General features: G+C 40.8%; 1 protein-coding gene across 5 annotated transcripts in view; it reads right to left on the bottom strand.

Annotated features, from left to right (window-relative positions):
• The window catches only part of gpr63 (G protein-coupled receptor 63), a 161376-nt gene that overhangs the window by 33092 nt on the left and 102842 nt on the right, over nt 1-25442 (bottom strand). The window lies entirely within an intron of this gene.

Genomic DNA, 25442 nt, shown 5'->3' on the forward strand with positions numbered 1-25442 from the left:
CTGGGTTAAAACTTACATTTCTTTTGGCTCAGTCGAAGTTGTGACAAATTTTCTGAAGGGCTTTTCACTGCAAGATCTCGTGAATTGTCTCACTGCATCAAACCAACATTTGTTCATTAACTATCTATTCCATATCTACAGCATCTGCTACATCCAATTCTGACCTCATCTTACCACAAAGCACTCCCAGAACAGCTCGTCACTCAGTGGATATCCTGGAATTCACTGCAATCCTTTGCACTGGCGTCATCTTTAAACACTTACTGCGTACCTGGAGCTGCCCTGCACAGCTCCTGGCTGTTGCTGACAGAGGGAAATTGGTGCATCTCTACACAGTCAGAAACCTGGTGTTCCTGCTAGTTGGGGTGGTGCAAAGGTGGGACACTCTCTTTCCCCAGGATCACCAGTATGGTCAAGACACCAGACCATGCCAGCCTGCTGCAGTCTGGCATTGGCACCCAGCTTACTGCAGTCTCAGCTGTCTGAAGGAATGCATAGCACTGTGTGAATAAGGTCAATAACCTTCACCATTCTGCCAGTGTGTCACCATCTTCTCTCTGATACCTAATACTCATTCTATCTCTGCTGCTGTACCCACCACGACTCATGTTCTACCACTCTCACTATTGCCTGCAACATCTTCCCTCACTCACTGTCACGTACCTGAACCCCTGGCAGCAATAACCCTGCATTGCTTGTGCACTGCCAACACACTTACTTGGGATACCTCCCCACCTGCACCAAAAGTAACAGTAGGGCCACCCACTTCCAAGAGAAGTGGTGGACTGACCAACCTCTTATGTGGAAACCAATCTGACTTTGACTACCCCAAGTGGCTGACTGACCATTTCCTAGCCTCCAGCTGATATTGGAGGCTGCCCTTGACTTACTGGGCTGAGGTTCCCAGAGTGAAGGCTAACCTCCTTGCCTTGACTGAAATCTGCTGATAGCCATGATCAGCTTCCTGGCTCAGTATCAGCAGGAAATGAAAAGGCAAGACAGTGGTTTTGTGAATCTGGTTTTGTGGTTTAGGGTGCAAAGAAGAAAATGGTAAAGCAAGCCATTAAACTCCATCTGCCACTTCTCAGCCCATTGGCCCATCTGATCAAGATCCCATTGTACTCTGAGGTAAGTTTCTTCTCTGTCACTACACCTCCAATTTTGGTGTCATCTGCAAACTTACTAACTACATCTCTCATGCTCACATCCAAATCATTTATATAAATGATGAAAAGTAGTGGACCCAGCACCGATCCTTGTGGCACTCCGCTGGTCACAGGCCTCCAGTCTGAAAAACAACCCTCCACTAAAGGGAGGGATTCCAGAGCCCCAGATTAAGCTCAGAGTGAGCAAATGGCATGACAGGGAACAAATATCCCAGAGACGCAGCCTGGTCCAGTCCATGAGCACAGTGTCTGTGCTGCAGCATTACAATAGTAGCTGCTGGTGCAACCCAAGTTGCAATACTGAAGTGCAGATTCACCCTGTAAGTGGTTCACATGGCTGATGGCCATGGAACATGCCTTGAAATATTGTTGTCCATTTTCCAACTTGAAGGTCCTTCGGAGTAAGCGACAAACTGGATTGCCCAGATATCTGCTCTGAATTCCATCTCATGGTTTCTTGACATCCAGTTTAATTGGTAAACTTGATTAGGCAGAAGACTAAATATTAATGAGATAAGCTTGGCCATTAACAAGGTGTTTAACAAATGATGCCTTTAATTGGAAACTCCCCATTGCCTAGTGAAAAACTCACCATGTCGCATGTGGAAAGCATAGAAGATGCAGTGAGATGTTCTTTCTGGAATTCTCATCTGATTTTGATGTAAATCTTGCCTTAGCCCAGATTACTCAGACACTATAAGATTTGGCCCCATCTCTCTAAGTTTGATACGTAAAAGAAAGCTGAAGAAGCCCCTTTACAAGAAGTGGATGTGAACAGGAGCCCTCCCCCATCCGTTCTCCATTGTATAGCAAAGGCTTCTAGCTTTAAAACCATTCAAGTGGAATAGTAGCTGATCATGTGACACAAAGATTTTACTGAAGTCCATATAGATGTGATCTATATGGACTTCGGTAAGGCATTCAACAAGGTTCCCCATGGGAGACTGGTGAGCAAGATTAGATCTCATGGAATATAGGGAGAACTAGCCATTTGGATACAGAACTGGCTCAAAGGTAGAAGACAGAGGGTGGTGGTGGAGGGTTGTTTTTCAGACTGGAGACCTGTGACCAGTGGAATGCCACAAGGATCAGTGCTGGGTCCACTACTTTTCATCATTTATATAAATGATTTGGATATGAGCATAAGAGGTACAGTTAGCAAGATTGCAGATGACACCAAAATTGGAGGTGATGTGGACAGCGAAGAGGGTTACCTCAGATTACGAGATCTTGACCAGATGGGCCAATGGGCTGAGAAGTGACAGATGGAGTTTAATTTCGATAAATGCGAGGTGCTGCATTTTGGAAAAGCAAATCTTAGCAGAACTTATACACTTAATGGTAAGGTCCTAGGGAGTGTTGCTGAACAAGTTGACCTTGGAATGCAGGTTCACAGCTCCTTGAAAGTGGAGTTGCAGGTAGATAGGATAGTGAAGAAGGCGCTTGATATGCTTTCCTTTATTGGTCGGAGTATTGAGTACAGGAGTTGGGAGGTCATGTTGCGGCTGTACAGGACATTGGTTAGGCCACTGTTGAAAGTTTGCGTGCAATTCTGGTCTCTTTGTGAAACCTGAAAGGGTTCAGGAAAGATTTATAAGGATGTTGCCAGGATTGGAGGATTTGAGCTGTAGGGGGAGGTAGAATTGGCTAGGGCTGTTTTATCTGGAGCGTTGGAGGCTGAGGGGTGACCAAATACAGGTTTACAAAAGTATGAGGGGCATAAATAGGATAAATAGACAAGTCTTTTCCCTGGGGTGGGGGAGTCCAGAACTAGACAGCATAGGTTTAGGGTGAGGGGGAAAAAAGATATAAAAGAGACCTACGAGGCAACTTTTTCATGCAGAAGGAGGTACATGTATGGAATGAGCTGCCAGAGGAAGTGGTGGAGGCTGGTACAATTGCAACATTTAAAAGGCATCTGGATGGGTATATGAAAAGGAAGGGTTTGGAGGGATATGGGCCAGGTACCGATAGGTGGGACTAGATTGGGTTGGGATATCCTGTCGGCATGGATGGTTGGACCGAAGGATCTGTTTCCGTGCTGTACATCTCTATGACTATTTTATGTCCTATTGAAGTTTACTTCTTTCAATAATAATGCTATGACCGCAGTTATTGAAACCATCTATATCCACCTTTGAAGATTGGAATCACTTTATTCAAAAGATTGAAAATGACCGTTTTTCTTTCACCAACCCCAAAACAAGAATTATGCAGTATTATTTTCTTTATAGGTTGCACTTTCCTGGTTAGCTAATTTTTCACGTGTGCGCGCAAGACTGACAAAGCATTCGAAGTTAAGGGTGAAAGTGTGAACAAATAATCCTTTTTTAAATCTATGGGAGTTATTTTCTGGACCTTGTAGCACAATGGTATTGTCCCTACATCTGAGCAAGGAGGTCTGGGTTCAAGTCCAATCTGCTCCAGAGATGTTAAAATAAAACTGAAAAGGTTAATTGGAAAAATATCATGAAATTTACTTGTTAGTTACTCAAAAATTAACGGAGACCGAAAAACAAACTGACTTGCTTTTCCAAAAACCATTGATTATGGACTCTGAGAAAAAGTGTACAAAGGTTTCTGTTCTCTCCTGTCACTGTTTCTGACAAATGAGATTGAGATAGACATTTGGAGACAATCTTATTCTGAATAGTGCGGGAAATAGAGCATAACCTTTGCTTGCAGATAGATATATTCCAGCAATCAGAAAGGATGGGAGTGGGAAAGATAGTGAGAAAACAGAGGCAGCCAATCCTGCATCTGGAACAGAAAAATTGTTGATTCCATTGTTCAGCACGCTGAAACTCAGGCTGGAGAACAGCTTTTGACTGTAAGATACAGAGAATATTATAACTGCTGTTTGGAATTGTCGATCAAGTGAAAAATGGTGATTTATCAGTCACAAAATAATCTAGCATCCTAAATTCAGTAGGTAATAGGGAAAGCAAATGGACTGTTGGCTTTTATTAGGAGAAAGTGAGGACTGCAGATGCTGGAGATCAGAGCTTAAAAATGTGTTGCTGGAAAAGCGCAGCAGGTCAGGCAGCATCAAAGGAACAGGAGAATTGACGTTTCGGGCATAACCCCTTCCTGATGAAGCGCTTATGCCCGAAACATCGATTCTCCTGTTCCTTTGATGCTGCCTGACCTGCTGCGCTTTTCCAGCAACACATTTTTAAGCTTTTGGCTTTTTTTTTTACAAGAGAATGGAGTATAAAAATGGAGATGATTTGCTAAAATGGTATAGAATACACTAGTCAGATCAAAGCTGGAATACTGCGAACTGTTTTGGGACCCTTATCAAAGGAAAGATATCCTGACATTGGAGACTTCCCAAAGAAAGTTCACAAGGTCAGTTCTAGTGGATTAGATTAGATTACTTAGTGTGGAGTGATTTTCTTATGGGGACGAGGCTAAGTAGGTTGGGCTTGTACTTGTGGATTTTAGAAGAATGGGAGGAGATCTCATTGAAATATATAAAGTTGTTTGGGGGCTTGACAGGGTATGTGGAGAAACATTTCACCTTATGGGGAAGGCTAGGACCAAGGACATGACCTCAGATTAAGGGGGTCACAAGACATAGGCAAGGAGGACTTTCTTTTCTCAGAGGTTGTGAACTTGTGAAATGCTTTACCACAGAGGGATGTCGAGGCTGAATCATTAATTACATTCGCACCTGAGATGGACAATTTTTTGATCAGTCCAGGAATCAAAGGATATAGGGAAAAGCCAACAAAGTGGAGTTGAGGATTATCAGGCCAACCGTGATCTCCACAGCCAAATGCCTACTTCTGCTCCTACATCTTGGAGTCTTATGCTCTAATCGTATGATGAAATATTTCTCCAATTTAGAATACAAAACATGAAATTTTGTTGCAAGAGCCTTTTCAGTCAGTCACTAGAATTAAGTGGCTTTTTAAGGTTATTACTTCTTACAGGGATTGTAATATCCTCTAGCCCACAATGGTCCAATATATCTGTGTTTCTCTAATCCCAGCTTCTTATGCAATCCAATTTTAAATTGCTTCCCTGTGTTTCTAGTCAACCAGACCCTAGCTCAAGAATCCCCTCCCTATTTCTCTCCACTCACTCTCCTTCCTTCAGATACTCTTTAAAATAGCTTGACTCAAGATCTCTTGCCATGGGGCAGTCTCATTCTTTGATTTATGGGGGAAGACAACATTATTAATATACAAGTCATTACGAAACATTAAAATAAGCAAAAATCATTGAAGGAAACAGTAAAGGTTGAGTAAAAGATTAAGAACACATGCAGTATCCTTGGCTTTATTAATAGGGGCATAGAACATAAAGACAAAGCAGTTGTGTTGAATTGTATGTGTTAGTGATTTGGCCTCAGTTGAAGTGATGGATCCAGTTCAGGCATCCACACTTTAAGAACCATATCAAGCTATGAGAAAGGGTGCATAAAAGATTCCTAAAAATGATTCAAGGCAAGCAGAATTTCAGTTGTGATGACAGATTTGAGAAGTTAGGACTGTTTCCTCAATAAATAAAGGCTACAAGATGATCCATCAGTTATTCAAAATAATGAGGGGTTTGAACAGAATGGATATGGAGAAATTGTCCCCACTCATGAAAACACTAAGAGTAAGGGGGTACAGACTTACAGAAAAAACTAGTAAATGCAGCAAAAGTGATCGGAGAGAAAAAAGTCATGAAGTGAGTGGTTAGGAGATAGAATGCACTGCCTGAGTGTCTGGTAGAAGCAGAGTATATTGAGACTTTCAAAAAGGGGAACTCAACCAGCCATCCATAAAAGAAGAATATACAGTGAATAAGAAAGACTTGGGAGTGGCATTTCCATGACTGACTTTGGAATGGCATTTCCATGAATATTGCTCAGCTAAACAGCAACTATAGGCACAATAGGTTGAATGTCCCCCTTCAGTACTGTAAGGTTTCTGTGGCCTTGCCACTGTATAGTATTCCAAATGCCCAGAAATCATCCAGTTGATGTCTGGACCTAACTATATATATAGTTTTTTAAAAGCAAGCAACAAGAGCGCATTTAAAAAAAAGAAAACAAAAACAAATGCCCCAGACTTCTTGAAGCACCAGTCAGTAAAATCTTAAATAATAGAAAGACTGCAGGCTGATCCATTCTGCTTAAAAATGACAGTCAGGACTTTTTAATGAGTTAGGAGAATAATTTACAACCATTCTTGCTACTTGCATGATTTAAAAATAGAAATGAACAAACTCTTACTGTTTGGCAGAAGCCTCATTAGAAGAAATTTAAAACATTGAACTGACTGACAATTTGTGATACACAGCAATAGGTAATAACCTGTATTTATAACGTTATATAGGTTAAATGATGGTGTAATCAGCTCATTTATTTAACAAGGTATTTTCTACTAATTAGTATTGTATAAATAACTTGTAAAACTGTCGCCTGGGAGTACATGCTGGTAAACAAGCCAGCACCTGTGACCTGATGGAAACTTGAGAATACTCTATATCATATGATGCCGCTATAACAATTCTATCAAATGCGCGTAACATAATGAGTGAAAATTAACATACTTGAAACATTACTTTACAAAAACTGTCATTATATAGGGTATCGATTTTTTTCTCATGAGCTGCATCAAATTCTTTACAATTAAAATAAGTGGGTGATCATTGTCTTCCACTGTGATGAAACAAAATTAAAATGCCCAATGCCCTTTTTTGTTAAAAGCAGGTTGGACTTTATTTATTGAAGGAATGTGTTTCAGAATTTCCTGCTGCTTTTCTTGCAATTGAAATGCCTTGTAAAATGGATTCTGCAATGGTATTCCCAACATCACTCTTCTAGACAAATGGAATGAAAGCTATGTGTTATAAAGTGAATCTTTAAAAATAATGTGCCAAGAAAGAAGGGAAAAAACAAAGCATTTTTAGGTGGTGATTTTGACAACGTGGAATTTTTACTTGCTGTCTAATAAGCAGCAGCTAAGAGGGACCTTCAAAACCCCAGCATAATTGCTAAGTCTTGAAACGGAACGTCAGATCAAACCAACCAAATCTAAGCTTTCAATATTAGTAAGCAAAACTATGTTTCTTAAACAGCAACGTCATCAGTGTGTCAATAAGCCATTTATTTTTCACCAAGTGTTCAAATAATGAAAACTTAAATACCTTGCCAATGCATCAATTAGTTGCACTAATAATGCAAGGAGACATTAGTTGAGATACCAGGTAAAGCAACCTTCAAGGTACTATTCTGCGAACCTTTACATTCACTGAACAAGGTAGCTTGTTTTTTTTTTTAAACATCTCATTTGAAAGTCAGCATCTCCAACAGTGCAGCACTCTACCAGACCCGAATTGTTTTATTTGATCTCCCAACCATCTGACTCCGAAGCAAAAATGGTGGCAAGTGAGCCACAGTTGACAGCATCATCCTTGAACTAAATTACAGTGCTGATGGTAAACATGGAAAATGAAAACTTTAAAATTAATAAAGGGGGAAGCAGAGGAGATGAGTGAGTTACTGCATTAGTGCACTGCATCTGTTTTCACACAAAACTATGTTAATGTTCCTGTGGAGGAAGGAGGGAGTAGAGGCATTTAATAGCATAAAAAACAGAAACAAACAAGATACTAAATAGGTTGACATAATTCAAAGACAATAAAGTACCAGATGAATGTAAGGCATCCTAGGTTGCTGAGGGAAACCTCTGGTCAAGGTTATTTGTTAAGATTTTGGACTGAAAAAGGTGCACTTCAGCTTGCACTGAGTGACAGTGAACATGAGAAAATACTGAGCACTGAACATTCCAAAACTGAGACATATAAAATTCAGGTGAGGTCTTATCTACCTTGGATTCTTGATGGATCACTTTCATACTACTTTGGCTCAATGGTGCACAAAGAGATGACAAGCTGAATGATACGGTCCCTGACATGAATTTGTCAACTTCAAACATTTTATTTCATTCTTTTGCACATTGACAGAATAAAACCCTTTTCCATTGATGAACTTAGCTGCAAAATGGTATGGTCCACTTTCAGGATAATAGCTTCTTGAATTAAAATTCTTCATCTGATTCCAGGGTAAAGCAAATTAAAACATAATTAGAACTGTCACTCGTGTTTTGCTTCAGTGGAGCAGACCTACCAACAAATCCAGGATCAGCAGCAACTTCCAGCAACTGCAGAGCAGCCTTCACTTCTGGATTCGAGGAGGCCAAGTGTCTTTCATTCGCAATGCCATTTCCTCCAGATGAGCAAGGTATAATATTGGCGAGACTGAGGATGTCTCAGGGTACTGCCACTGAACTATGCCAGATGCTCTAGCAGCATCTATGACCTGAAGGAATGGGTGGCTATCCTATCCCAGTGGCCTTCAAGGTAATGGTCACAGTTTTTGCAACTGGCTCCTTCTAAGTAGTGACAAGGACTTCCAATCATTCATCCACAAGTACATCAAGACTATGACGATTTGGGCCAGATCACACCACTTCCGCTATTTCACCGTGACAAGGTCAGTGCTGCAGTTTAAGTCATAATTAGCTTCTCCCTGGAGCAGAGTGCTACAGCCTGTACACTCATCACATTGAGAGGACCAATTTCATCAATAGAAAAGGGTTCTATTTCATCAATGCGCAACTGAGTGTACCAATTGTTTACACTGCTTAGGAGTTTGTGCCTGGCACTCTCGAAGCTGCTACAATGCCTAAATATTAGTAAACTCGTGTTCCAGTGATTTTTGAGGGTCCAGTTGCCTTACAAAGATGGTCACCTGTAAGGCCATCTGAGTCTGTTATACAATACCTCGTCTGAGAGAGAGCATAGAAGATGCAGTCCATTTTTTGATCAAGCCCATGAGAAGCAAACAATAGGCTTGCAGAAGATGAGGTTAAGTCTGGTAGGATCTTGAAGTCCAGGCTAGATGGAGTGTGCCACATAATCCTAGCAAGCTGTGCTCTGCACAACTGGAAATGATGGGATGAATGCTAACAAACCAGAGAGCAGAGAGGAGGCTACTTAGAAGGTAAATGAGGACATTGAGCAGAAGGAACATCACCTTCTGCATGATAAAGCACAGCAGTGTTGTTACAGCTACAACTCAGACTGGATTTAATTGACACCTGGTTCCAGCAGATAACAGCCGAGTGCCATGATCATTCATTTACTGTAAAATTGCTGGTGCGTGACATGTAAATAACTTATTTCTGTTCAAGAGGCAAATGCAGCTCCTGTTTGTTTTCTTTTCACGTTTGGTGTTTGTAAACAAAAGATCACTTTTTTGAGGCAACTAAAGGCTTTGCCATATGGGATGGTTGCTCATTGAACAATTATAAGTTGTTGGGTCATAGTTGGAATTGGGGAGAAAGTAGCAGTGACTTAGACTTGGTTATAAAATGGGACTTGGCTTAGTGAAGGAAAGCTGAATGGCCTGGTGCTCAAACAGCAAGCAGTGTTAGAATGTACAAGGAAGTGTCAGAACACACACCTCTGTGCAGTGAGGTGGTTTTGTTTGTGGCTGATGTGCCATTAGATTGACGTGTAGGGCAATTCCAGAATATCGACTCTTCACTGGCTGTACAGCTATGGTTCCAATGATAACAACACCCAGCATGTTGGTATACCCCAGCAGTGGAGAGTTTGTCCAGCAATAGCGAGTAGGCAAATTGGGAATAGCATTGGCTGAGACGAACAGTGTAGAAATGCAGTAAACAGAAGGTGAGTTTGTGACAATAGCACAAGAAAATTTCATTTACCTTGTGGAGAAAATCCCTCCATGAAGCAATGAAAATTACACCATCAAAATATGGTTATATTTGGTAATCAGGTCAATGACCTTTCATTTGAACAGACAATTGCTAAAGCAACACTTAACCATTAATATGAAAATAGATTAAAAGGCATTCAGCACTTTTGGACACTTTTATATTAAAGATAATATGTGAAGTTTAAATCGTCACTTAATATATCAAAATTAGCATCATATGAGCCATAGGTTGACACATCCTGTGTCAACTAGACTTCCTCATAACACCATTTCTATCCAAACTTCTACCACGATTTCTAGTTTAATTCAGATTCAAAACTGGCAGAAACACCAATTTGATGCGATCAGCTAAATCTTTAAAAAATAGATATAACTGCATGTATGAATAATAAAATGACATGAACTTTATGATTCAACTGAGGCTAAAACTCTATTCATCACAATGCTCATTCACATAATCAGAACACAAAAGAAGTAGAGAACTAACTACAAGAAATGATTAAAAACATTTCAGTAGAGGTATTTACAGAAATAGAAACAATAAGTGTGGGTGAACGCCAGCACATCTGGCAGTATTGGAGGACAAAGAGAAAAAGAGTCAACTTCTAGGTCTCAAGAACGGGACTTGAAAAATTAAATGTTCTCTCTCCACAGTTAATGACTGACTTGATGTGTTTCTCCAGCATTTCCTGTTTTTATTTCAGATCTCCAGGATTCACAGCATTTTATGTTTTTTTACGGACAGAAGTTTTGAATCTTTTTTTAAATATGGATTGTGCAATAGTAACAAATTAAAATGATTTCAAGAGCGATTTCCACAGTAGGCATGCTCAGTGGCAAAGTTCCCTCATGGGTGCAAAGTGGAGGTAAGGGTACATCATTTTGGAACACTGGAAATTACTTTGGAGGTAGGGTGTAGTAAGCTTTAATAGCTTTAGAATGTAGAAACATAGGTGGCAGAGGTGGTGACAGGGAGAAAGAAACAGTAGAGATTTCTATCATTATTTAGTATTCAGTATCTTTAGCTGAAAAGGGAGCCAGTGTTGAGCTTAGATAAAAGCAAGAGCCAGATCATCTGTGATACCTCATGCTGTTGAATTGCCTATTGAGCCCAGCACACACCAAAGCTACAGTCATTGAGAAGGGTACCAGAAGGCGGCTGGTACTAATAGAGGAATACAGGGAGAACTAGCCATTTGGATACAGAACTGGCTCAAAAGGTAGAAGACAGAGGATGGTGGTGGAGGGGTGTTTTTCAGACTGGAGGTCTGTGACCAGTGGAGTGCCACAAGGATCAGCACTGGGTCCTCTACTTTTTGTCATTTACATAAATGATTTGAATGCGAGCATAACAGGTACATTTGCAGATGACACCAAAATTGGAGGTGCAGTGGACAGCGAAGGAGGTTATCGCAGATTACAATGAGATCTTGATCAGATGGGCCAATGGGCTGAGAAGTGGCAGATGGAGTTTAATTCAGATAAATGCGAGGTGCTGCATTTTGGGAAAGCAAATCTTAGCGGGACTTATACACTTAATGGTAAGGTCCTAGGGAGTGTTGCTGAACAAAGAGACCTTGGAGTGCAGGTTCATAGCTCCTTGAAAGTGGAGTCGCAGGCAGATAGGATAGTGAAGAAGGGGTTTGGTATGCTTTCGTTTATTGGTCAGAGTATTGAGTACAGGAGTTGGGAGATCATGTTGCGGCTGTACAGGACATTGGTTAGGCCACTGTTGGAATATTGCGTGCAATTCTGGTCTCCTTCCTATCAGAAAGATGTTGTGAAACTTGAAAGGGTTCAGAAAAGATTGACAAGGATGTTGTCATGGTTGGAGGATTTGAGCTATAGGGAGAGGCTGAACAGGCTGGGGCTGTTTTTCCTGGCGTGTCAGAGGCTGAGGGGTGACCTTATAGAGGTTTCCAAAATTATGAGGGGCATGGCTAGGGTAAATAGACAAAGTCTTTTCCCTGGGGTTGGGAGTCCAGAACTAGACGGCATAGGTTTAGGGTGAGAGGGGAAAGATATAAAAGGGACCTAAGGGGCAACTTTTTCACACAGAGGGTGGTACGTGTATGGAATGAGCTGCCAGAGGAAGTGGTGGAGGCTGATACAATTGCAACATTCAAGAGGCATTTGGATGGGTATATGAATAGGAAGGATTTGGAGGGATATGGGCCGGGTGCTGTCAGGTGGGACTAGATTGGGTTAGGATATCTGGTCAGCATGGATGGGTTGGACCAAAGGCTCTGTTTCCATGCTGTACACCTCTATGACTGGGGTAAGGGAAAGGAAAACATACATTAAAAAACATTAGATCTCTCAAGCTCATAATGAATATGAAGAAATACTGTGTGATACTGCAAAATGTCTTCAAATAGAATATTTAACTTTAATTTAAATAATTTGTGAAGCTAACAGGAATAGCAGTAAAGAGCAGCCATAATTTATTTTTCAGAATGTCACAGAGTGGCTAAAATGCAAATAGATCTTACACAGCAGGAGGGCAGCAAGAAGCTTTGCAAAGGAACTGTGTCCTCATTGATATCATTTAACTATAATTTGTAGCAAGAATCCAATACTATGCTTAGACTATGTGGGTTATCCTAAATCAGCAGAGACTATTCTGAGCAGAAGAACAACTTCCAGAGTAATTAAAGTGGAACTGAAGTAGCTAATATAATTTTTTTTAAATGATTACACTGCTGGGAGTTATAAAACAGAGCTATATTCACATTTCCTCCTCTGAAGTTCATATATTCTGATTAGCAAAAATATTACATCTCTTGCCCTAGTTATTTCACATGCACGGGCTCACAAATAATTAGCCACAAAATTTGGTTGTATAATGTTTGTATTTCTGATGTTATGGCATTATTTTGGTTCCACGTTCAGCTCATGTACCTTGAGTAGCGTGTGACCACCAAGACAGGGAGCATTGCCTGGAAGTATCTGGAGGGCACTGCACATTGTGAGCTGAATAAGGTGCCAGCTATCGAAAGAATCATCCATTATTTCAAGAGATTATTGTTTACTTTCACCTTAGATGCTAATACTATTTTCTTTCCTGAGTTTTTAGGCAAAACCAAGGGCACCGGAGGAGTGGTGATAGATTAATGTTAATATTCTGAGAGAGGACAACAGATTGGTGTTCAATAGTGCCCGGTCTCACTGCACTGGCATAGGATAACACTTCAACAAAACTAGCTATCTGTTGGAAGGCTGATTGCTACAAAACCTGTCAGCCCCATCTGAACACTGGTGTCTACAGCCATGACAAAAGTACTAAGAGCCCAAGGGCAAAAAAGCTTATGTGACTTCGATCTGAGCTTCCAATATAGCAGCCAAATGTTGTGAGGTTTCTGTTGGGGATAAGTAGAAACTGATACCAGCTGCTAGCTGATGCTGCTTCATGAAAAGTTCAAACATTCTCAGTGGAAGACTCCAAGCTATGCTCAAAGCCTGATACCAAGCTAATGCTGGATTCCATGATGGCCCTGATATTGGCCGCAGATTTTTGGGCTGGCATTTCACCATGGATATTATTAACTGACTTTTGTAGGTAGCCCAGGTGACATCATCAGGAGTCAACTGCAGCAAAACCTTGGTGTGTTACTTCACTCCCTGATAATCTCATCCCTGCATTACCCACATCACTATTCTGGCTACTGTCTGTTTGAGCCTGTGTGTCACCACATGTAGGTTTTGCCTCTAAGCTGTCTTCCACTTTAACAGTCGGTGTCCAAAAATATGAGACAGAAAAACAGTGTTTCTCCCCTATCACTGTTTTCCTAATGTTCCGATTTGGTTCTGCCGGGTCTTGGCCAGCTTTTCAGGGATCTGAGGAGTGAGAATATGCTTATACCAATTAAACCTTGCAAATCAAAAAAAAAATTTCAAATTGTGGATGAAATGGAATGCCATGAGGATGGTGACTTGCATGTGTGCTTTGATAGGCTTGACCCTGCTTGTTGGTCTCTTTAATAACTGTGAGCATAGTCTCCTCTACTGGGTGACATGAAGCGATGCCTAGTTAGGTCCTCCTCCCCAAGAGTTATGTGAAACCTGTGTCCTGAAGAGAAGCAGAAGAATTAGGAGCATTTGGATGATGTGGCTGCCTTGGTCGACTAATTGGCAGTCTGTGTAAGGTGTGAAACGAGGGTGTGAGATTTACAGCAATGCTATATGTGATAGAAGATCAGACGAAGTATACTCAAGTGTGTTAAGGTCAGAAGAAGCAATGATTTTAAGATGTGTCCGCACTGACACACAATTGTTGGTCGGTGAGATAAGCCCAGCAGTCTCTGAGCTAGCAGTTCAGTTGATTGGATATGGTTTTTAAAGCACAGCAGGTCAGGCAGCATCCAAGGAACAGGAGAATCAATGTTTCGGTGCCCAAAACGTCGATTCTCCTGTTCCTTGGATGCTGCCTGACCTGCTGCGCTTTTCCAGCAACACATTTTCAGCTCTGATCTCCAGCATCTGCAGTCCTCACTTTCTCCTCTATGGTTTTTAAAGAGCCATCAAAAGACCTTGACTACTCAAAGTCACAAAATTTCTTCCTACACAGCACCTGAGTCTTTGGAGCTAGACTGCTGTCATTGTCACTTGAAATAACAGACTTTCTGCAGTTAAGCAGACAGCTAAGTAACCTGCTTCAACTGCTACTAATAACCATTCTTAACTTTGTCACTCATCAGGAAAAGCAGTTCAGAGAAAGTGCACAAAATGGTGAATCTGTCCCTTCCCTACTTCTCTTTTGTAAAGTGCCTGCCTTCCTCTCTGCATCTCCCTCTGATTGATTTGAGAAACTGTTAACTTTAAAACCAGACTCTCATCAATGAACTCATGACATCCCACCTCTTCCCTTCCCAAAAAACTCTCATAATCACTTACGCCAAACCTCAAAGAATTAGCAAGCTTCACCTGACCTTGCATATTTAGCTCTGCTGTGAATCTTACACCTACATCTCACAGCCAGTACAGACACAATGAGCCAAATCACTTCCTTCTGTGCTATTAAAATTCTGTGATTCAATCTGGTAGAATCATGTTACAAATTAAATTGACTCAGTTATTAAACATGACAATTTCTGCCAGCCACGTGAAAATATACTTCATTGAAATGAAAATTATGACTTCAAATTTTTAAAACATTCTCTTTATTGAATACAATCTCCATGATTTCATGGTGTTTGAATGCACTGTGGCATGAGTTAGTCTGGCACCATACAATCCAATTCTCTACGAGCTACAGTCTTGTAGTTGTTTATTGGCCAAAATAAAAAAAAAATGGAGATAGCTCAAGAGTAAAACAGGTTATTCACATTGTTAAACATATAAGCAAAAGTTGCTGTTTATATAAACACAAAGTATACTTGATAATCTATACTATTGTAGAATATGAGTTAATTGTAGAAATTATCAAGTAAAGAAAGATGCTCAGAGCATTTCCAATGCATTCAAAGCCACTGCACAGTTCTTGTTATATGTTGTTGTCATGACAACAGATCATAGCCCCAAATTAATTAGACGTAATGAACTTTTAAGGTGGGTTTTTTAATTAAATTATTTTAACAAAGACACACAAGCCAAAGACGGCCCAGAATGTAAATTCTGAGAATGTGTTGAGTCTACTCAGTCCTGAGAATGACCATGAAATATCACATCTGGAGAGTGTAAAGGAACCTCAGACAGAGACACTTTAAAGGAAGAGATGCAATGCACAAACTGAAACCTACTCTCATGTGGTTCACAGATAACTGAGGCCAATCAATACCTCGGAACCTGCAAATAATATTCCAGTCTGCGTACGTGGTGGAAGATAAAAGAACATACAATGTAGAAAAGTACAGCACAGAACAGGCCCTTCAGCCCACAATGTTGTGCAGAGTATTATTCCTAATCTAAAATAAAATAACCTAACCTACGTCCCCCTCAATTCACTGCTGTCCATGTGCATGTCCAGTAGTCGCTTAAATGTCCCGAATGACACTGCTTCCACCACCACCACTACTGACAAAGCATTCCATGCATTCACAACTCTCTGCAAAAAGAACCTACCTCTGACATCTCCTCTATAGCTTCCACCTAATATTTTAAAACTGTGACCCCCTCATGCCAGTCAGTCCTGCCCTGAGGAAAAGTCTCTGGCTATTGACTCTATCCATGCCTCTCATTACCTTGTATACCTCGATCAAGTCACTTCTCTTCCTCCTTATCTCCAGAGAGAAAAGTCCGAGCTTAGTCAACCTCTCCTCATAAGGCAAGCCCGCCAGTCCAGGTAGCATTCTGGTAAATCTTTTTTGCAACCTCTCCAAAGCCTCTGTATCTTTCCTATAGTAGGGCAACCAGAACTGGACACAATATTCCAAGTGTGGTCTCACCAGGGACTTGTAGAGCTGTAGGAAAACCTCGCGGCTCTTAAACCCGATCCCCCTGTTAGTGAAAGCCAAAACACCAAATGCTTTCTTAACAACCCTATCCACTTGGGTGGCAACTTTGAGGGATCTATGTACTTGAACACCAAGATCCTCCACACTGCCAAGAATCCTGTCATTAATCGTATATTCAGCATTCAAGTTTGACCTTCTAAAATACATCACTTCGCATTTATCCAGGTTGAACCCCATCTGCTATTTCTCAGCCCAGCTCTGCATCCTGTCTTTGTCACGCTGCAGCCTGCAATAGCTCTCGATACTATCAACGGCGCGTCCAACCTTTGTGTCATCTGCAGATTTACTAACCCACCCCCCAACCTCCTCATCCAAGTCATTTATAAAAACTACAAAGAGCAGAGGCCCAAGAACAGAGCCCTGCAGGGCACCACTCAACACAGACCTCCAGGCAGAATACTTTCCATGTACAACTACTCTCTGCCTTCTGTCAGCCAACCAATTCTGAATCCAGATAGCCAAATCTCCCTGTATCCCATACCTCCTGACTTTATGAAAGAGCCTACCATGGGGAACCTTATCAAATGCCTTGCTGAAGTCCATATACACCACATCCACAACCTTCGTTGACCTGTCTTGTCACCACCTCAAAGAACTCAATAAGATTAGTTAGGCATGACCTGCCCCTTACAAAGCCAAGCTGACTGCCTTTAATCGTGCTATGCTTTTCCAAATAGTCATAAATCCTATCCCTCAGAATTGTTTCCAAGAATAAAGCAGTTTTGTAGAAAAGACAGGTTTGTGTTATCCATAAAAGAAGAGGTATTTAAAAAAAAAACTGCAACTTAAAGTGTTAGTGTGCTAGGCTGGTTTCTGGTTGTGTATGGCTGGTGTATATTATGATGGTCACAGATGGAGAACATTCACTGACACGTAAATGTAATGTCTCTCTCTCTCTAACTGATAACTCCTTTCAGCTTACTTGCAATACCAAGAAACTCCAGACCAACAGCTTAACTGCTGAGGTCAGTGCTTCTTGTACCACCTAACTGAATGAATGCAATGTTTCGCCATCTACTCCTCATGGTCAAGCCAAACACTGAATTGTATAACCTTCCCTTACTTTTCACTCCTAATCTCTTTGTACGTCTGTTGCATTTTATTGTTTTTTCTTGCATTTTAGTGACTAATAAACTCTTTCTTTCCATCACTCAAGGAAACCTGGTTAAATTGGTTTGGAGATGCTGGTATTGGACTGGAGTGGACAAAGTTAAAAATCACTCAACGCCAGGTTATAGTCCAACAGGTTTAACTGGAAGCACTAACTTTCGGTGCGCTCCTCCTTCTTCAGGTGGTTGTGGAGTACACTATTGTCAGACACAGAATTTATAGCAAAAGTTTACAGTGTGACAAAACTGATATTATACATTGAAAAATACCTTGATTGTTTGTTAAGTCTCTTATTAGAATGACCATGTTAGTTTCACTTCTTTCATATATAAATGAAAACTTTTTTTAAAAAATGATACATTCTCAAGTGAACTTTAACAATTAGTGTTAGCCCAGATAATGTGTTGAAGGTGTTAGCCCCCTGTGTGCTGCTGTCTGTGCCATAATGTTTAGACTGATTCTAATCTAAAAAAATGAATTATCAGAATCTTACATGGATTCATGCAGTTTTTGAGCAAAGTACAATGTAACTCTGCAAGTACAAATTCACCCCACAAATGTATGTATGCATGCATGTGGGTTTGAGTTTGGCTTATTTTAAAATATAAGTACAGAAACTGGGAAAAAAGGTATCCACAGGAATGGAATCCCTTGTGTTAAGTTAATCTGATTGCAACCAACTCCAACACGTGAGGCAACTGGCTTGCTTAAGGAAGGGGAACAGATCCTTCTCCCTCACACAGAATATAACCATATGGGGATATCCATCCAGAATAATAAACAATTCACGACCTTGTCAGGTGTCCATTGGTAACACTTTATTCAATAGCATGACTAAATCAGAATTCCTTTCGAGTATAAAGCAGTGAAAATTTGGCAACTCAGTTGGCCAAGACTGATCCAACATGAATCACAGAATAATAGAGCACAGGAGAAAGTTAAATGGTGCATTGAATCTATGCCAACTCTTGAAATTATTCTCACTCCTAGCTCTTTCGCCATGTCCCTGGAACTTTCTCTTGTTTAAGCTGTTGGGTTATGCACGGACTTCCAAAAAGTACTTGATAGCATGCCATATAATGCATCTGCCGGCAAATTAAATGTGCATAGAATAAAGAGGACAGTAGCACTGTGAAATCTGGCTGAATGACAGAAAACTGTAACGGTCAACAATTGTTTATCATTCTGCAGGAAGGCACAAAGTTTGGTTACTCAGAGGTTGGAATTAGGATCAATAACCTTCTTGACTTATAGTAATAATCCAAACATTAGCGTAGAGGGCCCAATATCAAAATTTGAAGATTTTATTTCTTATTACTACATCTCGTGTGGTGTTGCTGGTTGGGCCAATGTTTATTGCCCATCGTGACTTTGTCTTGAGAAGGTGGTGGTGAGCAGCTTTCTTGAACAGCTGTAACCTATTTGGTGTAGGTAGACCCACACTGCCATTAGGAGAAAGATCCAGAAATGTGACCCAACAATATTGAAGGAATGGCAATATAAGCTAGGATGGTGAGTGGCCTGTTGTGGAACTTGCTTGCTGTGGTTTTACCATGAATTTGCCACCTTCTCCTTCTGGATTGTGGTGGTCACCTGTTTCGTGTAAATATTACTTGCCACTTGTCAGTCCAAACTTAGATATTGTCCAGGTCTTGTTGTATTTGGACACAAACTGCTTCAGTATGACAACATTGAGGAATCATCAGTGAATATCCTTATTTCTGACCTTATGTGGAGGGAAGGTCATTAATTAAGGAATTTAACATGTTTCAGCTAAGGTCACTACCCTTAAGAACTCTTGCAGATAATTCCTGCAGCTGAGATGACTGACCTCCAACAAACACAACCATCTTCCTTCTAATCAGCAGGTAATTCCTAGTTCCCACTGATTCCAGTTTTGCTAGGGTTCCTTAATTTCACACGTGGTCCAAATGAGGCCTTGATGTCAAGGACTGGCACAACCACTCATTTCTGGAATCCAGTTTTTTTGTGTGTTTGAAGTAATGTTAGAATGAGGTTAGGAGCTGAGTGGCTCTGTCAGAATCCAAAAGGAGTATCAGTAGCAGGTTATTGAGAAGCAAGTGCTGTTGGATAGCACTATTGATGACACATTTTATCACTTTTACTGATAATTAAGAATAGATTGATGGGATGGTAATTGGCCAGGTTGGATTTGTTTTGTACAGGACATACTTGGGCAATTTGTGTGCCCTGGAATAGGTCTGCTGGGGTATGTCTTTTTAAGGAGATCATATCTTTCACTCTATTTTGGGAATGTTGCCAGGGCTCAAAACCTTTGATGTACATAACCTTTGGCTATTTCTTGATATCATGTATTGAGAAGGTGGAGATGGATCACCCATTTGGCAACTCTGGCTTAGGATTGTTGTAAATGCGTCAGCCTTATCTTTTGTACTGATATCTGCCCTCATTGAGGATGGGTATATTTATAGAGCCTCCAATGAGTTGTTTAATTGTCCATCACCGTTCACGATTGGATGTGGCAGCACTGCAAAGCCTAGATCTGATTCTTCAGTTGTGGTTTTGTTTAGCTTTGTCCATAACTTGCTGCTTGTGCTGTTTGATACACAAGTATTCCTGTTTTGAATCTTCATCAGGTTAACACTTCATCTTTAGGTATGGCTGGAGCTACTCCGAGTATGCTCATCTTAAACGGGGCTGATCACCTGACTTGATGATAACAATAGAGTGGTGGATATGCCTGACCATGAGGTTCCAGGTTTTTGATGAATGCAATTCTGTTGCTGCTAATGGCCCATGGTTTGTCATGTATGCCCAATTTTCAGTTACTGGATACATACGAAGTCCCATTTAACATGGTGATAGTGCCACACAATACAATGGAGGGCATACTCAACAGGACCTCAGATCCAGGAGAGCAGTACAATGGCCATTAGTACCAAAGCTACCATAGAAAGATGTATCTGCAGCAGACAGATTGGTGAGGATGAGGTCAAGTATGTTCCACTTTTTGTTGGTTCCCTCACCACCTGCTACAAGACCCAGTCTAGCAGCCAAGTCTTTAGGACACAACCAGCTCGATCAGTAATAGTGTTGCTGAGCCACTTTAGGTGTTCGATTTAGTCCTCCCATTCTGAACATTCTAATCCTTGTCATTCTCAAGGCTTCCTCTAGGCGGTATTCAACATGGAGGAGTACTGATACATTGGCTGAGGGGGACTTCTTGAAATTAGCCTGACTCTGACATTTTCTCCACTCTGTATATTGCCAACTGGAAGGAGGACAATAATGGACTGGAAAAGGACATGGACAGACTGTTTGACCAGACAGACACCTAGCAGATGAAATTTACTGTGTAGAAGTATGAACTAATACATTTTGGACAGAATAATAAGGAGAGATGATACAAAACATTGTGTGCAATTCTAAACATAGTGCTGGAAAAGGAGTGTACACATGTGCACGTCACTGAAGGCAGAGGGCACAAAGAGATAGCACTTAAAAACACAATTCTGGGTTTTTTGGTTGGAGGCACAGAGGATAAAACCAAAGATGTTGTGGAGAACTTTTATAAAACATTGGTGTGATACCATCACAAAACATATTTTCCCGTTCGCTCTACTATCAGCATTTTGCAGGGACCATTCCTTCTGTGACATTCTGCTTCATTCCTCCATCATTGCTAACATTTCCTCACTCGCCAAGGACACCATCCCCTGCAATTGTAGGATGAGTAAGATTTGTCCATTCACCTCCCCTCTCCTCAAATGCACTTTCATGTAACGTCGCAATTTATTCTTACTTCTTTCAATCCAGTCCACTGTATTCATTGCTCACAATGCAGTCTCACTTACATTTGCAAGACCTAACACAGATTGGGTGACCGCTTAGCAGAACACTTCCACTCTGTGCGTAGCAATAACTCCAACTTTCCAGTCACTTGGATTTCAATAAACTTCCTTGCTTTCATGCTAATGTTTCTACCCTTGACCTTCTGCAATATTCTAATGAAGCACAGGCAGATCACCTCACTTTCTGCTTGGGCACTTTAGGCATTCCTGAAGAAGGGCCTGTGCCCGAAACGTCGAATCTCCTGTTCCCTGGATGCTGCCTGACCTGCTGTGCTGTTCCAGCAATAAAGTTTCAACTTTGATCTCCAGCATCTGCAGACCTCACTTTCTCCACTTTATAATCTCTAGAATTCAATATTGAATTCCACAATCCCACAGACTGATGGCGCACAAACTGTTCTCCATTTTATGTATATTCCTCACCAATCCCCCTGCCCGCACTCTGAACACAAAGCTTTGTCTTGTTTACTTTGCTCTCAGTTGAAAGGACAAATCTTTCCCTTTCACACCTTAACCTTTTCATCTCAATTATTTTGGTGCAGAAGAAGCATCATGCATGCACCAGTTCTGTTACCTCCTGCCAGTCTCCTACCTTTTCCCATATCCCTGTACAACATTACGATTTAAAAAAAAATATCCAGCCCCCTCTAAATTGCTTCAGCTGAACCTGCCTCCACAACATTTCCAGACAGTGCAGTCTATACCTTAGCTGTGTGAAAGTTTTTTTTCACACATTAACTTTACTTCATTTGCATGTCACTAAGCTTATGCCCTCTTGTTCTTGTTTCTTTTACAGCGTCTCCCGACCTACTCCAGCCTGCTCATGATTTTGAAAAACTCAGATCTCCCCTCTTCTTCCTTCCAGGTAGAATTGTCGCAACATCTTCAATCTCTCCTCATAGTCACTATTCTCATAAATCACTTCTGCATTCTCTCCAACACACTTCGATTTTTTCGATAACAATAGCATCCAGAACAGCACACAATATTCCAGCTGCAGTCAACAAGTGTCGTGTTCAAGTTCAACATCACCTCCTTGCTCCTGTACTCTGTGGCCCAAATAAAGATGAGCGCACTGTATGTTTTACTTACTACTCTCTCTCTGTCTGTGTGCCAGCATCAATTATCTGTGCACACATACCCCTAATTTCCATCTACTTTTGCACCCTCTTTAAAATTACACCTTCAACATTATATTGTCATTCAGTATCCTTGTGCATCTTTTCTGCATTAAATTTCACCTGCCATCCATCCACTCATTGGTTCAACTTGTCAATATGCTTTTGCAGTTCCACGCCATCCTCCTCACAATTTTACTATTCTTCCAAGTGAGAATGTGTACAGGGTACGAGCAGGTAGGGAAAGAGTTAAATTTTGAGTTTCTGTGAAACAAAAAGGTTCAACAAGCGTGACTCAGATCAGATAAGAACTTGCAGTGAACAATGAGGTGCTGGAGGCAAAGGTAGTGGGTTAACAAGGTTGAAAAGCATTCATTATATACGGACATATAACAAGATGAAGAAGCATTCCATACGTAAAATCAGTTAATAAGGTGAAAAGTATTCATTTTGTGAAGCTAGTTATTCATTGTGTAATGCCAGATAGCTTAATCTCTATTATTGGCACTCACTGATTGTAACGGGTACCCAATCAATATGTATGCTGCCTTATCTGGATGCTCCTCCCTGTAATTGACTACATAATTCATTAAGAAACTGCTGTTCGAGAGAAGACCGAGAACTCATGTCCCTGTGCACATGGGTGATCATTCTCTCTCCCTTCAGGGCCCGGAATAAAGATGAAGGAGGTAAAGGCCAAACTGTGTCTCTTAAACGTTTTGCTTTGACTGAGGCGGGAACGGGACAACAACATTGGCATAATTGGCAAGATCCAAACGGATAGTTACGATTGGACGGTGTCAGTGGCCGCCCAAAGTATTGGTCTCTCGAGATGGATGGGCCCACAAGGTAAGATTTTAAACCTTGGTCCATCTCAATATTCCTGTGTGCCGGGGATGGTCCCCTTGCTCGATTGCTGTCTGTTCTACGGATTCCTTGAATGGTAATTAGTTCAGTCGAGAGACATGGTTTCACAAGCGCGTTGACAAACAGAGATTTGGATCCTCTGGGCTGTTTTGGGGGAGTTTAATTTGAGATTTGAGTCCTCTGCGCTATATTAGGGATTAGAGTCCCCTGGGTGGGTTAATTTGAGGGTCAAATCCTCTGCGCTGTATTGGGGTTTCAGTCCTCCGCGCAGTATTGGGGTTCGGGTCTGTGTTTAAGTGGGATTAGAGTTCTCTGTTTAATTTAAAATTCGAGTCCTCTGAGTTTAATTGGGTTCAAGCCCCTGTGAGGAGTAAAGTAAGGAAGGGGTTAAAGCCCCCTAGTAGCAAAATTTTAGGTTTTGAGTGTCTTTGTTCTGGGGGAAGAGAGTGGCTTCAATTGCGGGTGCCATGTGGTCCATTGCGAGGGCTCTCTTGTTACAAGTGTATTTCCAGTGAGAGGATGCAAAAAAAACATAAAAGCAAGAAAAGCTGAAATTAACGTTGTACTTTTGTTGAAAAAGAAAAGTTTTAATGTAAATTGCATCTTGCTGTGAGTGTTCGATGCTTAAAAATGTTGGTTTGTTAAAATACTGGTTTGGAAAATCCTTTTAAGTAACTGATTTTCCTTGTTTGAATTAGAATCTCAATTCAATGTGTGTTCTGGGCGATGTAATGGGGAAGATTTTGTTTTTACGTTGAAATTGTACAACATTATGTCCTTTTTAAAATTATTAAAACAAACTGATTGTGTGCCTAGAGCCCTGATTTGTTTCAAATTCTACAATGCCGGTTTTAAAAAACACAGTTGGGTCAATCGTCATGCTTTAGCCTGATGAAAATCAAACAACACCAGGTTATGGTCCGACAGGTTTAATTGGAAGCACGAGCTTTTGGAGCGCTGCTCAACCACCTGATGAAGGAGCGGCACTCTGAAAATTAGTGCTTCCAATTAAACCTGTTGGACTATAACCTGGTGTTGTGTGATTTTTAACTTTGTACACCCCAGTCCAACACCGGCATCTCCAAATCTTAGCCAGATGAAAGTATTGTATTAAAATATCTTTGCTGCTGCTGTGTTTTTAATGCAGAGTGTTCACAAAAAGGAGAGTGCATTTTAAGTTTAATGTTTTGTTAAGATTTTAGAGAATATCAGAACTTGAAGCTGAGCTATGCCATTTCTGTTAAATAATGTTAAGACTGAATTGTCCCCCTTCATTTTGCAAATTCAAAGAATGTTGATCTCTACCAAAGTTGCCACTGTATTTCTGACTGTTTTATTTGGGAAGTTTTGTTTGGAGAACATATTTTAATATATTCTGCATTTGTTTCCTGTGAATATTTGAGATTTAAATCTGAACTGAAACTGCTTCTTCAATGGCTAGAGCATAGGAAACATTTTGTTGGTTTCTTGTTGTTCCAGAGTTTTGCAATACTTTTCCTGACAGCTTTCACATTAGCCAAGTATCAATTTGTTAAAGAAAAATAATTTTTGAATAACCTGAATAAGGTCCCCCCAAGGGTTTGATTTTAGGACCACTGATTGTCGTTTATAATTGACTGAATTGTTTAGGCAGTACAATTTAGAAGTTTAGGGATTGTATAAAACTTGACAATTTCATAAATAGTGAACAGAGTAACATACTTGAAGAATTGAAAAAATGTTGAAATAGGCAGACAGAATTTAGTGTAGTTAAATATGTGACTGCTCATACTGATAACCACCTTAGCAAGGAAGGAATGAGAGAGGAAATGCAAAGATACTTTCAGCAACTAACAGTTTCTCCATTCATAGGTAAAGCATGCCTTTGGACCACCGTCCACCCCTCCACAACCTGATCCAACAGATTCAATCAGCTCTCCAGTCGTGAGCACAAAAAGTGAAGAAGCTAACAACAGTGAAGAGGAGGTCGATACGCTTTTAGTCAGTGGCCTTGTTATGGACATTAAACCACATGAGCTTTACCTTGTCTTTCAATCATTTAAGGGATATACTGGTTCACTGATCAAGCTAACATCACCACAGCCCGTTGGCTGTTGGCTTTGTTACATTTAACAGCAGAGTGGGAGCAGATGCAGCAAAGAATGCTGCAT

Source organism: Chiloscyllium plagiosum, unplaced genomic scaffold, assembly GCF_037043375.1.
Source record: "Chiloscyllium plagiosum isolate Xiang-an unplaced genomic scaffold, Cpla_swu_hap1 HiC_scaffold_3, whole genome shotgun sequence".
NCBI lineage: Eukaryota > Metazoa > Chordata > Chondrichthyes > Orectolobiformes > Hemiscylliidae > Chiloscyllium > Chiloscyllium plagiosum.